The sequence below is a fragment of the Rana temporaria genome, chromosome 3 (genome assembly GCF_905171775.1).
Source record: "Rana temporaria chromosome 3, aRanTem1.1, whole genome shotgun sequence".
NCBI classification, from domain to species: Eukaryota; Metazoa; Chordata; class Amphibia; order Anura; family Ranidae; genus Rana; species Rana temporaria.
In genome coordinates this window covers 424,977,856-424,993,688 of record NC_053491.1, presented here as the reverse complement: position 1 = coordinate 424,993,688, position 15,833 = coordinate 424,977,856, and the positions used below count along the sequence as shown (strand labels likewise).

General features: G+C 49.4%; 1 protein-coding gene across 7 annotated transcripts in view; it reads left to right on the top strand.

Annotated features, from left to right (window-relative positions):
* Nucleotides 1-1,817: 1,817 nt before the first annotated feature.
* The window catches only part of NSD3 (nuclear receptor binding SET domain protein 3), a 198,281-nt gene continuing 184,265 nt past the window's right edge, over nt 1,818-15,833 (top strand). For 5 of the 7 annotated variants that reach the window (XM_040346229.1, XM_040346228.1, XM_040346227.1 and 2 more), the window contains exon 1: nt 1,818-2,502. The gene's annotated coding sequence lies outside the window, so the exon portion shown is untranslated. The remainder of the gene's footprint in view (nt 2,503-15,833) is intronic. The other 2 variants (XM_040346231.1, XM_040346230.1) reach the window with 1 other exon arrangement.

The following is a 15,833-nucleotide window of genomic DNA, read 5'->3' as shown; positions in this document are numbered from 1 at the left end:
TTTGCCGGCGCGCCCACGCAATTTACGGAGCTACTGCTCCGTGAATCAAGGGCAGCGCAGTAAATTAGCGGGGGCGCAGGGCAAAAACTTTGCCCTGCTCCTCCGTAAAAAATGCGCAAATCTACTTGAATCCGGGCCACTGTCTACAAATATAAAACCACAAAAAAAAAAAAAGAAGAAGAAAAAAAAAAAAAAGGGGATAGCCTATGGAGATTTTTAAAGCGGAGTTCCACCCAATAGTGGAACTTCCGGTGATTTGTCTCCTCCCCCCCCTCCGCCGCCACATTTGGCACCTTTCGGGGGGAGCGGATACCTGTCTTTGAAAGGTATCCTGTCCCTACTTCCAGGCCGTTGCGAATTACGTCAGCAGCTCGGCTCCCTCCTCCGCCGTAATGCTAGACTGCTGGGTTCCCTTACACGCAATGGCGGTGGCAGCACCTGACAGCTGATGGAAACATCTGCTGTGGTGCAGACATTGCTGGACTCCAGGACAGGTAAGTGTCCTATTATTTAAAGTCAGCAGCTGCAGTATGTGTAGCTGCTGGCTTTTCATTTTTGCAGGGCTGGGGGGAAGACCTCCACTTTAAATACAGTGGCCGCGATTCAGATACATTGGCGTATCTTTGAGCGGGCGTAGCGCATCTCATATGCGCTACACCGACGTAACATTGAGAGGCAAGTACTGTATTCAGAAAGCACTTGCTCCCAAAGTTACGTTGGCGTATCGTAAATAGGCCGGCGTAAGCCCGCGTAATTCAAAGTAGCAAGGCAGTGGGCGTGTTGTATTGTAATGAAGCGTGACCCCATGTAAATGCATGGCCGATCGAATGGCGCATGCGCGCGCATGCTCAGAGTCACGTCGCAAATACTCCCTAAGATACGTCGGCTCAATACTTTGTCGACGTGAACGTAACATACGCCCAGCCCCATTCACGTACGACTTACGCAAACGACGTAAAATACTACGCTGTTCTAACGTTTCCGACGTCCATACCTTAACATGACTTACCCCTGCATTATGAGGGGTAAACTTACGCGGGACATAAGCCTTACGTAAACGGCGTAGCTAAATCCGACGGACGCAAGTACGTTCGTGAATCGGCGTATCTAGGTCATTTGCATATTCGACGCGTAAATCTACGGAAGCGCCCCTTGCGGCCAGCGTAAATATGCACCCAAGATACGACGGTGTAAGAGACTTACGTCGGTCGTATCTTGGCCAAATTCAGGCGTAACTTTTTAAATAAGCGCATAGATACGACGGCGCTCATTTGGACTTACGACGGCGTATCTGGAGATACGCCGTCGTAAGTCCTTTCTGAATCCCGGTCAGAAAGTTAAAGCGTGACATGTTGGGTATCTATTTACTTGGCGTAACACAATGTTTCACAATTATATAAAACAATTGGGGTAAATATTGTTTTTTCCAAAAAATTGCATTTGAAAAATTGCTGTGCAAATACTGTGTGACATATAAAATTGCAACGAGCGCCATTTTATTCACTATGATGTTTGCTAAAAAAAAAATATATATATATATTTATATATGTGTGTGTGTTTTTTCCCCCGAAAAAAAATTGTGTTTAAAAGATTGCTGCACAAATACCATGTGACATAACAAATCACAACCATCACCATTTTATTCGCTGGGGGTCTCTGCTAATATATATATATATATAATATTTGAAGAATTTTCTAGCAAAAAAAAAATGGTGATTTTTACATGTAGGAGAGGAATGCCAGAATTCCCGTCATGGATCCACACAAGGGGGTGGAACTTGTGTGGCCTATAGTAAGTGACTATGACCATGTGTGGTTATACGGTCTTCCGTCCGGCAGGGGCCGTTCTAGCCTGGCAGCACGCTGTCTCCGTGTCCCTCAAGCTTTAATGACAACAATCCCGCTCGCAGCGCTGAGGGGAACTACAACTCCCGGCACCCCCTTCGCGGCCTTTGCAGCCAATCTCTGTTCGGGATTTTTTTTCTCACTGGCGCTGCCGGGGCGCGCGGGCGGCTTTTGTGTGAAGAGGAAGCGGGCGGCGGTGACCCGGACACACCCGGAAAAGACTAGAACATACCCGGGGGGGAGGGAGGGGGACTCGGCAGGCCGGGAGCCGCGCACGACGCCCGAAAGCCCTGCAGAATCGGCCTGAGACAATAAAACACCCGAAAGAGCCCGTATTTCAGGCCCGGGTCTGGCGTCATCCCCACAGGAAGAGGCCCGATACCGACCGGAACCGTCCTTCCGCCTTCCCGTATAACGTGACCGGAGGAGACACCCGAATAATACATCCGCCGCCATTTTGTGTCCCTTCCATACGGGGCTCACCCGAAAGATAAGAGACGAGGCCATCCAGGTTGTGATCGGGCGGGAACACCCGGAGGGGACCGGCACCCCTGAAAAAACACGTCACCGGACCCGAATTTGCTGACGCCCCTCCCCCTTTTGGGTTCCTGTGGCTGAAGTCCGAGACACCCGGATCTAGAATGGAACAAACTGAAGGTGATGGTGGGGGAGGGGATGTGTGTAACCTGTACATGGGGGATCTGATCATCGTCCAATCACAGACTGCTCATCCATCACTGCAGGCCCACTCATCATGGTTTGGGGGCCCCTTCACACCCACCTAGAAATGTGACCCGTCCTCGGGGGTCCCTTCACACCCCCCTAGAAATGTGACCCGTCCTCGGGGGTCCCTTCACACCCCCTCCTAGAAATGTGACCCGTCCTCGGGGGTCCTTCACACCCCCTCCTAGAAATGTGACCCGTCCTCGGGGGTCCCTTCACTTCCCCTCCTAGAAATGTGACCCGTCCTTGGGGGTCCCTTCACACCCCCCTAGAAATGTGACCCGTCCTCGGGGGTCCCTTCACACCCCCCCCCTAGAAATGTGACCCGTCCTCGGGGGTCCCTTCACACCCCCTCCTAGAAATGTGACCCGTCCTCGGGGGTCCCTTCACACCCCCTCCTAGAAATGTGACCCGTCCTCGGGGGTCCCTTCACACCCCTCCTAGAAATGTGACCCGTCCTCAGGGGTCCCTTCACACCCCCTCCTAGAAATGTGACCCGTCCTCGGGGGTCCCTTCACACCCCCCTCCTAGAAATGTGACCCGTCCTCGGGGGTCCCTTCACACCCCCTCCTAGAAATGTGACCCGTCCTCGGGGGTCCCTTCACACCCCCCTAGAAATGTGACCCGTCCTCGGGGGTCCCTTCACACCCCCCTAGAAATGTGACCCGTCCTCGGGGGTCCCTTCACACCCCCTCCTAGAAATGTGACCCGTCCTCGGGGGTCTCTTCACACCCCCTCCTAGAAATGTGACCTGCCTGCGGGGGTCCCTTCACACCCCCCTAGAAATGTGACCCGCCTGCGGGGGTCCCTTCACACCCTCTCCTAGAAATGTGACCCGTCCTCGGGGGGTCTCTTCACACCCCCTCCTAGAAATGTGACCCGTCCTCGGGCGTCCCTTCACACCCCCCCCTCCTAGAAATGTGACCCGGGCGTCCTCGGGGGTCCCTTCACACCCCTTCCTAGAAATGTGACCCGTCCTCGGGGGTCCCTTCACTCCCCCTCCTAGGAATGTGACCCGTCCTCGGGGTCCCTTCACTCCCCCCTAGAAATGTGACCCGTCCTCGGGGTCCCTTCACACCCCCTCCTAGAAATGTGACCCGTCCTCGGGGGTCCCTTCACACCCCCTCCTAGAAATGTGACCCGTCCTCGGGGGTCCCTTCACACCCCCTCCTAGAAATGTGACCCGTCCTCGGGGTCCCTTCACTCCCCTCCTAGAAATGTGACCCGTCCTCGGGGGTCCCTTCACACCCCCTCCTAGAAATGTGACCCGTCCTCGGGGGTCCCTTCACTCCCCCTCCTAGAAATGTGACCCGTCCTCGGGGGTCCCTTCACTCCCCCTCCTAGAAATGTGACCCGTCCTCGGGGGTCCCTTCACTCCCCCTCCTAGAAATGTGACCCGTCCTCGGGGTCCCTTCACTCCCCCCTAGAAATGTGACCCGTCCTCGGGGGTCCCTTCACTCCCCCTCCTAGAAATGTGACCCGTCCTCGGGGGTCCCTTCACACCCCCCTAGAAATGTGACCCGTCTTTGGGGTCCCTTCACACCCCCTCCTAGAAATGTGACCCGTCCTCGGGGTCCCTTCACACCCCCCTAGAAATGTGACCCGTCTTTGGGGTCCCTTCACACCCCCTCCTAGAAATGTGACCCGTCTGCGGGGGGTCCCTTCACACCCCCTCCTAGAAATGTGACCCGTCTGCGGGGGTCCCTTCACACCCCCTCCTAGAAATGTGACCCGTCTGCGGGGGTCCCTTCACACCCCCTCCTAGAAATGTGACCCGTCCTTGGGGTCCCTTCATCCCCTCCTAGAAATGTGACCCGTCCTCGGGGGTCCCTTCACTCCCACCTAGAAATGTGACCCGTCCTCGGGGGGTCCCTTCACACCCCCTCCTAGAAATGTGACCCGTCCTCGGGGGTCCCTTCACACCCCCTCCTAGAAATGTGACCCGTCCTCGGGGGTCCCTTCACACCCCCCTAGAAATGTGACCCGTCCTCGGGGGTCCCTTCACCCCCTCCTAGAAATGTGACCCGTCCTCGGGGGTCCCTTCACCCCCTCCTAGAAATGTGACCTGTCCTCGGGGGTCCCTTCACTTCCCCTCCTAGAAATGTGACCCGTCCTCGGGGGTCCCTTCACTCCCCCTCCTAGAAATGTGACCCGTCCTCGGGGGTCCCTTCACACCCCCTCCTAGAAATGTGACCCATCCTCGGGGGTCCCTTCACACCCCCTCCTAGAAATGTGACCCGTCCTCGGGGTCCCTTCACACCCCCTAGAAATGTGACCCGTCTTTGGGGTCCCTTCACACCCCCTCCTAGAAATGTGACCCGTCCTCGGGGGTCCCTTCACACCCCCCTAGAAATGTGACCCGTCTTTGGGGTCCCTTCACACCCCCTCCTAGAAATGTGACCCGTCCTCGGGGGTCCCTTCACACCCCCTCCTAGAAATGTGACCCGTCTGCGGGGGTCCCTTCACACCCCCTCCTAGAAATGTGACCCGTCTGCGGGGGTCCCTTCACACCCCCTCCTAGAAATGTGACCCGTCCTTGGGGTCCCTTCATCCCCTCCTAGAAATGTGACCCGTCCTCGGGGGTCCCTTCACTCCCACCTAGAAATGTGACCCGTCCTCGGGGTCCCTTCACACCCCCTCCTAGAAATGTGACCCGTCCTCGGGGGTCCCTTCACACCCCCCTAGAAATGTGACCCGTCCTCGGGGGTCCCTTCACACCCCCTCCTAGAAATGTGACCCGTCCTCGGGGTCCCTTCACACCCCCTCCTAGAAATGTGACCCGTCCTCGGGGGTCCCTTCACACCCCCCTAGAAATGTGACCCGTCCTTGGGGGTCCCTTCACACCCCCTCCTAGAAATGTGACCCGTCCTCGGGGGTCCCTTCACACCCCCTCCTAGAAATGTGACCCGTCCTCGGGGGTCCCTTCACACCCCCTCCTAGAAATGTGACCCGTCCTCGGGGGTCCCTTCACACCCCCCTAGAAATGTGACCCGTCCTCGGGGGTCCCTTCACTTCCCCTCCTAGAAATGTGACCCGTCCTCGGGGGGTCCCTTCACTCCCCCTCCTAGAAATGTGACCCGTCCTCGGGGGTCCCTTCACACCCCCCCTAGAAATGTGACCCGTCCTCGGGGGTCCCTTCACTTCCCCTCCTAGAAATGTGACCCGTCCTCGGGGGTCCCTTCACTTCCCCTCCTAGAAATGTGACCCGTCCTCGGGGGTCCCTTCACTTCCCCTCCTAGAAATGTGACCCGTCCTCGGGGGTCCCTTCACTCCCCCTCCTAGAAATGTGACCCGTCCTCGGGGGTCCCTTCACACCCCCTCCTAGAAATGTGACCCGTCCTTGGGGGTCCCTTCACACCCCCTCCTAGAAATGTGACCCGTCCTTGGGGGTCCCTTCACACCCCCTCCTAGAAATGTGACCCGTCCTCGGGGGTCCCTTCACACCCCCTCCTAGAAATGTGACCCGTCCTCGGGGGTCCCTTCACACCCCCTCCTAGAAATGTGACCCGTCCTCGGGGGTCCCTTCACACCCCCTCCTAGAAATGTGACCCGTCCTCGGGGGTCCCTTCACACCCCCTCCTAGAAATGTGACCCGTCCTTGGGGGTCCCTTCACACCCCCTCCTAGAAATGTGACCCGTCCTCGGGGGTCCCTTCACACCCCCCTCCTAGAAATGTGACCCGTCCTCGGGGGTCCTTCACTCCCCCTCCTAGAAATGTGACCCGTCCTCGGGGGTCCCTTCACACCCCCTCCTAGAAATGTGACCCGTCCTCGGGGGTCCCTTCACACCCCCTCCTAGAAATGTGACCCGTCCTCGGGGGTCCCTTCACACCCCCTCCTAGAAATGTGACCCGTCCTCGGGGGTCCCTTCACACCCCCCTAGAAATGTGACCCGTCCTCGGGGGTCCCTTCACTTCCCCTCCTAGAAATGTGACCCGTCCTCGGGGGTCCCTTCACACCCCCTCCTAGAAATGTGACCCGTCCTCGGGGGTCCCTTCACACCCCCCTAGAAATGTGACCCGTCCTCGGGGGTCCCTTCACTTCCCCTCCTAGAAATGTGACCCGTCCTCGGGGGTCCCTTCACACCCCCCTAGAAATGTGACCCGTCCTCGGGGGTCCCTTCACTTCCCCTCCTAGAAATGTGACCCGTCCTCGGGGGTCCCTTCACTCCCCCTCCTAGAAATGTGACTCGTCTGCGGGGTCCCTTCACACCCCCTCCTAGAAATGTGACCCGTCGGGGGGGGGTTCTGGCCTTCAGTGAGAGATGTGGTGTGTGTAGATTGGATGATTTGATATGATGGAGAGCCGTCTGCTGTCTGTGAGAAGCTTCTGATGGAAGTGGCCAACTGAAACAGCTTCTAGAATAGATTGTAGGGGTGCCCAATGAGAGGTGGAGAGACACATATACAGGGTGATGACTTGTATTTGCACATGTAAGAGATGCAGATGTACCCACATGGTCTTCAGGCCCTGGTGAGCTTGCTGCGCATGCGCAAAGACATGGAGGATTCCATACTTCTCTAAACAGTCTTTGGGGGTGCGGGGGAAATCCTGAGCTACAGCTGTAGAGAATTGTGCAAGTGCTGCTTTGCTGCAACAATAAAACTGCTTAAAGGGCAAGTTCACCTTTCCAAACATGTTACACCCCCATGTAGGGTGTAACATGTTCAGTGTGCACCCCCCTGGTCCCCCCCCCCACTGTCACACTTCTAATACAGTGTGACCATGCCAGGCTCTGCCCATATGGCAGCGTCATTCATTCACAATTTCCCGTGAATGAAAAGATTACAAGTACCGTCTGCCATGTCAGCTGATGGTTTGTAGTTTGCTTTCTGCCTGTATGAGGTATCCTGAGAGTCTGCGGGAGCCCGGCATGGCACCCGCATTCTGCTGATCAGCAGGTTCCTTAGAAAGAAATGATGCACTTTTTTTTTAACCTGCATAAAATAAATAAAATGTGTAGTTTTTTTTTTTTTTCTTTTTTTTTTTTTTTTTCAAAAGGATAAACGTATTCAATAATAATAATAATAATAATAATATCCATTTGTAAGGCAGAAGGACAGCCCAACGTGTCCTTTCCACGCCAGTCACACCAAATATGATTTTGGAATCATACGACTTCGTAGAATTTCGAAGCCACATGTTGGTGAGACTTCAGGTGCACCTTGGCTGACATCCATGTGATTTGATGCACAGATGTCTATGCAAGTCGCACCTGAAATTGGCAAAAATAGTGCAGGAACTTCTATTTCAAATTGGTGCAACAGCAAAATCGGCGACGCAGCGATTTGAACAGTTCCGTTGCCGACAGTAGGGTGTGACTTGTCATACGACATGGACCTTTCAAATCGCACGACAAGTCGCACCAATGTGTCTGGGGGCTTGGGGCTCGTTCACGTTTGTAGTGAAATAGTTTCTTGAAAATGCATGGCACGTTTTTAGTCTGGTGTTGTGTTAAAACTTGACGCACGTGCGTTTTTCATGCATCTTCATCACTGGCCACCTGGGAGTTTTTTTTTTACATATGACTCAAAAGAACGCACTTGGGGTCCTTACGCACTGATGAGTTTTTCAGTGAAAAAATAAAAAAAATTCTGCGCCTTTTAAATCCTATAGATTGCTTCATACCCGTCGGTTGTGTTTCAGTTGAGTTTTACACATTACTGTATATTTGATGCATAGGGAAAAAAAAGCTGCACTAAGGCCCCTTTCACACTTGTATGACTTGGGGGGGGGGGGGGGGTGGAGATCTGATTTTACTAACCACACGGGCCCACTGCATTGTGGTTACACTGACAGCCATTTCCAGTGCAGTGCCAACAAGCAAGGCAATATTCCTCATTTCTTATGGGGTCACAGCATTGCTTTTGTGTGCAAAAGAACTGCATTCTATCTTTTTTTTGTGTGTGTGCGCAGTGGGTTGTGGTGCAAACCATTAGAACACCACTGCGGTGAATAAAACCCTATAGAAAAGTCACTTGTGACCTTTCAATAAAGATCTGTGGGGGGGGGGGGAAAGTAAACAGTGTGAAGCTCCAGGATCGGCACCCCTTTAAACAATAGACTGTAAACCTGTGAGAAAGTTCTGATGGAAGCGGCCAACCGATATGGCCTATAGATTTTAGGACCACCACCAACGGAAGAGCAAGTTGCATGGCCATCTTTGCCAGATGATGCCTTTTTGTATTCATACACATTTAAATGTAAGATGCAGTACAAGGCTGAGCTTCACTAACCATACAGGCCCATTTACACCGGATGAATTGGCAAGTGGCAATTTCTAGCACAGCCACAACACATAAACAAGGCAAAATTTTGTTTCATATAAAGTCAGTTCTCAGGGGGCGCTTGACTGAATAAATGGCATTCAGTACTTTATTTTTTTTCAATGCAGCGGGTTGGAATTTAAACCATGACAACGCTGATGTGGTGAATAGAACTGTAATGAATGTCACCTGTGACGCTTCAGTAAAGTTCATTGAGCCCAGGTTCACACTCGCTGTGGGAATGAAATGGTGTCAGTTCAGCTGAACTCGCACGATTTCACCCGCGCATGTCAGTCCCAACTTTGGGGCGATTTCAGAGACCTCTGTGTGGGGTTTTGCACAGATGTCAATGGAAATCGCACCCCGAAATCGCCAAAAGTAATACAGAAACTACCTTTGGGAGACGGTATGGCACACGGATTCGGACTCTGCCATTGTTGCCCATTTGACATGCCAAATCGCATCAATGTGAACCAAGGCTGAGGGGAAGAAAAGTAAACAGTGCACTGTGCAGCTTGATGTCAACAAAACCTCAAAGTGGTTGTAATCAGACATGAAATGGGAACAAAGCATATCCCTCTATAATGTGTACTTGTCTCAATTTAAATCACTAAGGCCTGGTTCACACTGCTACGATTTGAGATCTCAAATCGGCAGCATTTTCCGGCAATTGTCGGCAATGGCACCGCCCTAATCAGTGCGACGCCGCATCTGCGGCGCTGCACCGATTTCAAAAAGTAGTTCCTGTACTACTTTTTGCGATTTCGGGCCGCGATTTACATTGACATCGTTGCGGAAACCTGCACAGAGGTCTCTGAAATCGCAGCCGAAATCCGCACTGCCAGCGGGAGTGAAATCGTGCGAGTTCAGCTGAACCTCCCGCAGCCCAGTGTGAACCTGGGCTAAGTGTCTTTTCTGTCTGGTGCTTCCTTCCTGTATTGGCATGAATAACTTTTGACAAGTTTTCTTGACACCGAGAGAAAAGGTGACAGGGGAGGGATCTCCAGCTGTGTGAAGATGGGTGTGTCCCCTCCCTCCAATCAGCTCTCAGCAGATCCTCGCTGAGCAGAGTGCACTCTCCACCCTCTGTTTTTTTAAATCTCTCACAAGCTTCTAAATTCAACACTTTGAACGGCTGAAGAGAAGAGAAGACTGCAGATTTGTTTCATCTCTGGGTATCGCCTGAGGATAGTCCCTTCGCTGGGCCTATGTAAAGGAATTACAACCACTTTAACTGATGGCACGCTCGCAGCACAGTGGCTGAGTTGTCTTATGCCCCATCATACACACAACTCGAAAATCGAACGACAGATACTCAGATTATTTTGCTTGCTAGTCGCAAGTAGAAATTGAAGGGGTTACTAAAGTTTAAGAAAATTCTAGTACAACCAAATTTTTTTCCATAGTGATGTAATGTGTTGTAGTGTATTTGTATTGTGTTTTTGGAAGACAACTGTACTGATTAAGTGAAAATCATACAATCTGGTATCATATGAGAATTTTCCGTGTTTGTTCCATCGTATAATACCGGATGAGCTGTTATTGACTACGAACGATCCGATTATCGTACCATCCCTTTGCAAGCAGTATTTTTCATGTCATTTTCGGATCGTGTGTTAGTCAGCTCCGTCCTTGGTAATAATCAGGAACCGGGGGATGGGAAGGTTAAGAGGATAGGCTGCAAATTGGAATGCCTGTGAGAATGTTCAGATGGAAGTGTTTAGCTGAAATAGCCTATGGATTGTAGGGCCATCAACTAGAGATGTTAGCGTGTGTGTTTATATGGTGATTGTCACATGATGACACGCATGCATACGTACGTACGTTCAAATGTTAAATATAGTAAAAAGAATTGGGCAAAATTTGAACCTTCTATTGCATGTGGCTTAGTGTACATAGGCTTAGAAGGAATGATTTTATGCTGGAAACACAAGTTTCCTTTGTATTAAAAGCTAGCCTGTTTACAAACCCTTCATTATTAATTTTTTTTTTATCACTTTTAAGTGGTTGTAAAGGCAGAAGTTGTTTTTTTTTTTTTTTTTTATCCTAATGCGTTCTATGCAGAAACAGGTGGTTGAGTTGTTTTATGGACTGCAAAGCCACACGTTCGCATGGCTGGCAGGGGCATGTTGGTACGGTTGCACTGCTACATGGAAAAATTTTATACAACAGGGCTACCACCCAATGTGACCCATTCAAGTCATGGGCCCCAGCTGAAACCGTGTAATGTTTGTAGTTGTGTCACAGAGCTGTGTTTTTTTTTATGGTTAACACAGGCTTTGATATAGTTTCGGAGCTGCCTGTCACATACTCTTAAAAGTGATCCACTGTGGATCACTTTTTAGAGGGTCTGCAAACTAGGATTGCCACTTTCTATACCTTTTTAATCCAGGGCATGTATGAATTTACACAGGTTCTGAGGCCGATTTAATGCAGATAAGGCACCAAGTGAGATTAATTACCACCTAATCGGGCCACAGAACCTGTGGAAGTAATGTGTGTCCTGGATTAAGCCCTGGTTCACACTGTTGGGTTTTTGACATGTCAAATCGGCGGCATTTTCTGGCAACGGCACGTCCTAATCGGTGCAGCAATGCATCGATTTCAAAAAGTAGTTTCTGTACTACGATTTGCCTTTTCGGGCCGCAATTTACGTTGACATCTGTGCAGGAACCTGTACAGATGTCTCTGAAATCGTGTCTGACAAGCGGGAGTGAAATCATGAGAGTTCAACTGAACTCGCACGGCTTCAGTGTGAACCTGGGCTTAAAGTGGTTGTATACCCCAATTTATCATTTTTACCTACAGGTAAGCCTATAATAAGGCTTTACCTGTAGGTATAAAGAATATCTCCTAAACCTGTATGGTTTAGTAGATATTCCCCCCGCAATGCGCCGCTGATTGCAGCTGCGCATGCGCAGCGGGGATCCTCGGCTAAAGGGCCGGCAGCTGCCGGACCTTGCCGGTTTGAAGTCTCCCGCGCACATGTGCGGGAGTGACGACATCGCCGCTCCAGCCAATCACAGTGCTGGAGCGGCGATACCCGGAAGACACACCGGAGCAAGATGACATCTCTCTTGGCGTGGACCAGGTAAGTTCTCTACACCTCGTTTTAAGGTAAGTATTTCATAATGAGCTAGTATGCGGTGCTCATTATGGCTTTTGCCTTACAGGTGTGTTAAAAAAAAAAAAAAATGTGGGAATACAACCTGATGTGGCAACCCTACTGCAAATGGGGCTGAATCCTTTTCAGCGCTTTGGCTGGTGGTCACCCTGTGGCGTCATTGCGTACAATGTTGGCACTGGAGATTCCTCCATCCATGCTGTCTAATGTGGTGGATTGATTTTCTTGTTTAGCCTGAGGCACTGAAAGAGAAAAAAACAAAATAGTATGGCTTGCTTAAAAGAGAGAACCCCTCCCATGGCACCTTATCAGATGATGTGATCTCTGGGTTATTGAATGACTGTAACATACCAAGCTGTAAAGGCTGAGCACCTTGATGAAGGGGATCCTGCATGGCACTGAAATGTCACAGATTGCTTGTGGCTAAATAAAAAGTTCCCGATGAGCGGGGTTTTTTTTTGTATGATGGTTACAGATCTCACATTTGCAGAACAGCTACGGTCTTTAAAACAGAAACAAATAGTGCAAACTAAATGTAATTAGGTTAGGTTTACATGTATTACTACTGCCTTTGATGTAATGTTTCCTCACAGGAAATTAGTACACAAAACCCTGATCTAAAATGTGACCAACCATGGACTGAAAACTTCTGGCCTATTGACACTTGTTTTCATTCGGCATCCAATAGTTAAAAAAAACAAAAAACGCAATTGATATTGCTTTTATAGGCATATGGGCCCAGATGCAGAGTCTCTTAGATTTAGGGCTAAAAACAACTAATCGATTATGAAATTAATTGATTAATCGGCCAGTAACATAATGGGGTTAAAAAAACTAAAATTAGCCCTTTATAGTACAAAAGGGCTACTGTAAATATTACTTTCACTGTCCCACAGTAGAAAAATGAACCCCTCAGCCCCCATTCACATCTAGGCATTTTTACGCCTGTAGTGCTACGCCGCTGCCGCCAGAGGGATGAGAACACATGTCCCTCTATGGAGATGGTTCACATCTCCACGCCTGAAAAAAGGTCCCTGACCTTTTTTTCAGGCGGCTTTTGGCGTTCGGCTAGGAGATGGGAAGCATCTCCATAGAGGGGGTCAATCTGGGGCACATCTAGGCGGACAATACCGGCGTTTTGTCGCCGCAAATCACGGTACAAAACGCCGCGATTTGCGGCGATAAAACGCCGCGAATTTGTCTGCCTAGGTGTGAATGGAGCCTTACAGTAGCGATTATTTGCTCTTTTTGTACTCCTTTTTGTTTTTTTTAACCCCCATTATGTTACTAAACATCTCAGGCCAGGGTCGCACCTTTTACATGTTTTCCTATGGGACACGTTCACAGCCATGATTTTTTTCAGCTGCTGCATATCTGGAAAGGGCAAGGACTTTTTAACGCAAAACGGTGCCATTTTGTTTTTTTTGGTTCAATATACTTCAATGGAGAAGCTGTAGAAAAGCGTGTAATGTGTTTTTGCGGCAATTTGTATTTTGTAATCTGCCCAACAACAAATTGGCCCCAAAAAAATTAAAAATGCAAACTTTTTTTTTTAAGGCTATTATCCGATTAATCGATTAATCGAAACAATAATCGGCCAACTAATCGATTATGAAAATAATGGTTAGTTGCAGCCCTACTTAGATGTGCATGTATATTAACAGAGAGGACAGCTCAGCATCTCTTGTGTATTCAGGTGCCTCTTTTTAGTATACTGTTGGGTTTCTAATAGGGATGTGGAGAGGATGAACTATGTGCTTTTCACTTTCCAAGGTTATTGATGGCTGTAAAATCTATGGAGCAGGCTAGGTGATGAATGGTGAGATTTTTAGAGGTTGCTTTATTGGAACAGGAAAGAAAAGGACAAGATATGGGAGTGCCAAATAACTATGCTGGGAAGAAAAAGTGCTGAATTATCCTGTAACGAAATGATGATAATGTGTTGGAGAAGAGAGAGAAGTGCAGTATAGGGTACAGAATGATTTGTGAAAGGACACAAAAGGATGAGATGGAGAGTAGTGGAGTGTAGTTCTTCTGTATAATAACATGGGCGATGAGACTGAAAAGTGTGTACTGAGTAAAGTTGCAGAAAAGTGAATTAACCACTTGCTTACTGGGCACATATACCCCCTTCCCACCCAGGCGAAATTTCAGCTTTCGGCACTGTCTCGCTTTGAATGACAATTGCGCTGTCGTGCGATGTGGCTCCCAAACAAAATTGATGTCCTTTTTTTCCCACAAATAGAGCTTTCTTTTGGTGGTATTTGATCATATCTGCGGTTTTTATTTTTTGCGCTATAAACAAAAATAGAGCGACAATTTTAAAAAAAATACAATATTTTTTACTTTTTGGTATTATAAATACCCAATTTGAGAAAAAATATTTCTTTAGTTTAATCCGATACGTATTCTTATACATATTTTTGGTAAAAAAAAAAAAAAAAAAATCACAATAGGCATATAGTGATTGGTTTGCACAAATGTTAGAACGCCTACAAAATGGGGGATAGAATTATTACTTTTTTTTTACTAGTAATGGCGGCGATCTGTGTTTGTATGTCACAACTGCGATATTTTGGCGGACACATCGGACACTTTTGACACATTTTTGAGACCATTCACATTTATACAGCGAACATTGCTATAAAAATGCACTGATTACTGTATAAATGTGACTGGCAGGAAAGGGTTAACACTAGGAGGCGATCAAGGGGTTAAGTATGTTCCCTGCTAGGTGATTCTTACTGTGGGGGGAGGGGACTGACTGGGGGAGGTGATTAATGGTTGTCCCTATATACAAGAGACACACCATCGGTCTTCTCTCCCTGACAGGACGTGGATCTCTGTGTTTACACACAGAGATCCACATCCCTGCCTCTGACTGCCGATCGCAGGTGCCTGGCGGACATCTCGGCCGCCAGGCACGTGCATCGACACCTGTGACGCGGCAGGCGCACCCCCCCCCCAAGCGGCGTGCGACTAGAGGCCGTATATTGACGGCCTCCCGGCCGATTGGAGCCACCTTGTGTTAATGCAGTGTTTCTCAATTCCAGTTCTCAGGCCCCCCCCCAACAGGTCAGGTTTTCAGGATTTCCATTATTTTGCACAGGTGATTTGATCAGTTTCACTGCCTTAGTAATCACCACAGCCTTTTCGTCTGAGGGAAATCCTGAAAACCTGACCTGTTGGGGGGGGGGGGGGGGCTGAGGACTGGAATTGAGAAACACTGTGTTAATGTAACATAAGAGAGAAAGAGAAAATAGAGATAATAAATTGGGAAGGGTAGTGGATTTGGGGTGCTGAATGGTTATTATGTGAGGAAATTATAAAGCAGAGGGAATTGACCTGAATGAATGTGCAGGGGTGGGAGATATAAAGTGGATGAGAGAATCCTGTGAGGGAGGGACAAAAAGTAGAGGGGGCTGAATCTGTGGCGTGGCTCGGCCTGCACTGCTGCATTCATTCACAAATCCATTTTTGGGGATCTGTAAATGGAAAGACTACAAGTCCCATCTGTCACCACAGCAGAGGGACTTGTAGAATTCAATGGAGCATATTTGCGATATCGCCATACTAGTAGTCCATTGATTCTTCCATCCCCATAACTGTAGGTCTCTGTACAGACCTGGGAATGCGGAAAGGAGTCTGCAGGCGCCTGTGCATTATACCTGCAATGCTCTGCAGGCTTCGATTTAAAAAAAAATTATAGACCTTTTTTCTTTTTATTAATGTTGGTGTACTTCTTTTATTTTTTTCCAAATGATGAGCTATACCTTTAAGGATTAAGCAATAGTACTGAGGCTGCATTCACACCTGAGCGTTTTCAGCTCATAGAACGCCCAACAAGCAAAATCCCATTCATGTCAATGGCATCTG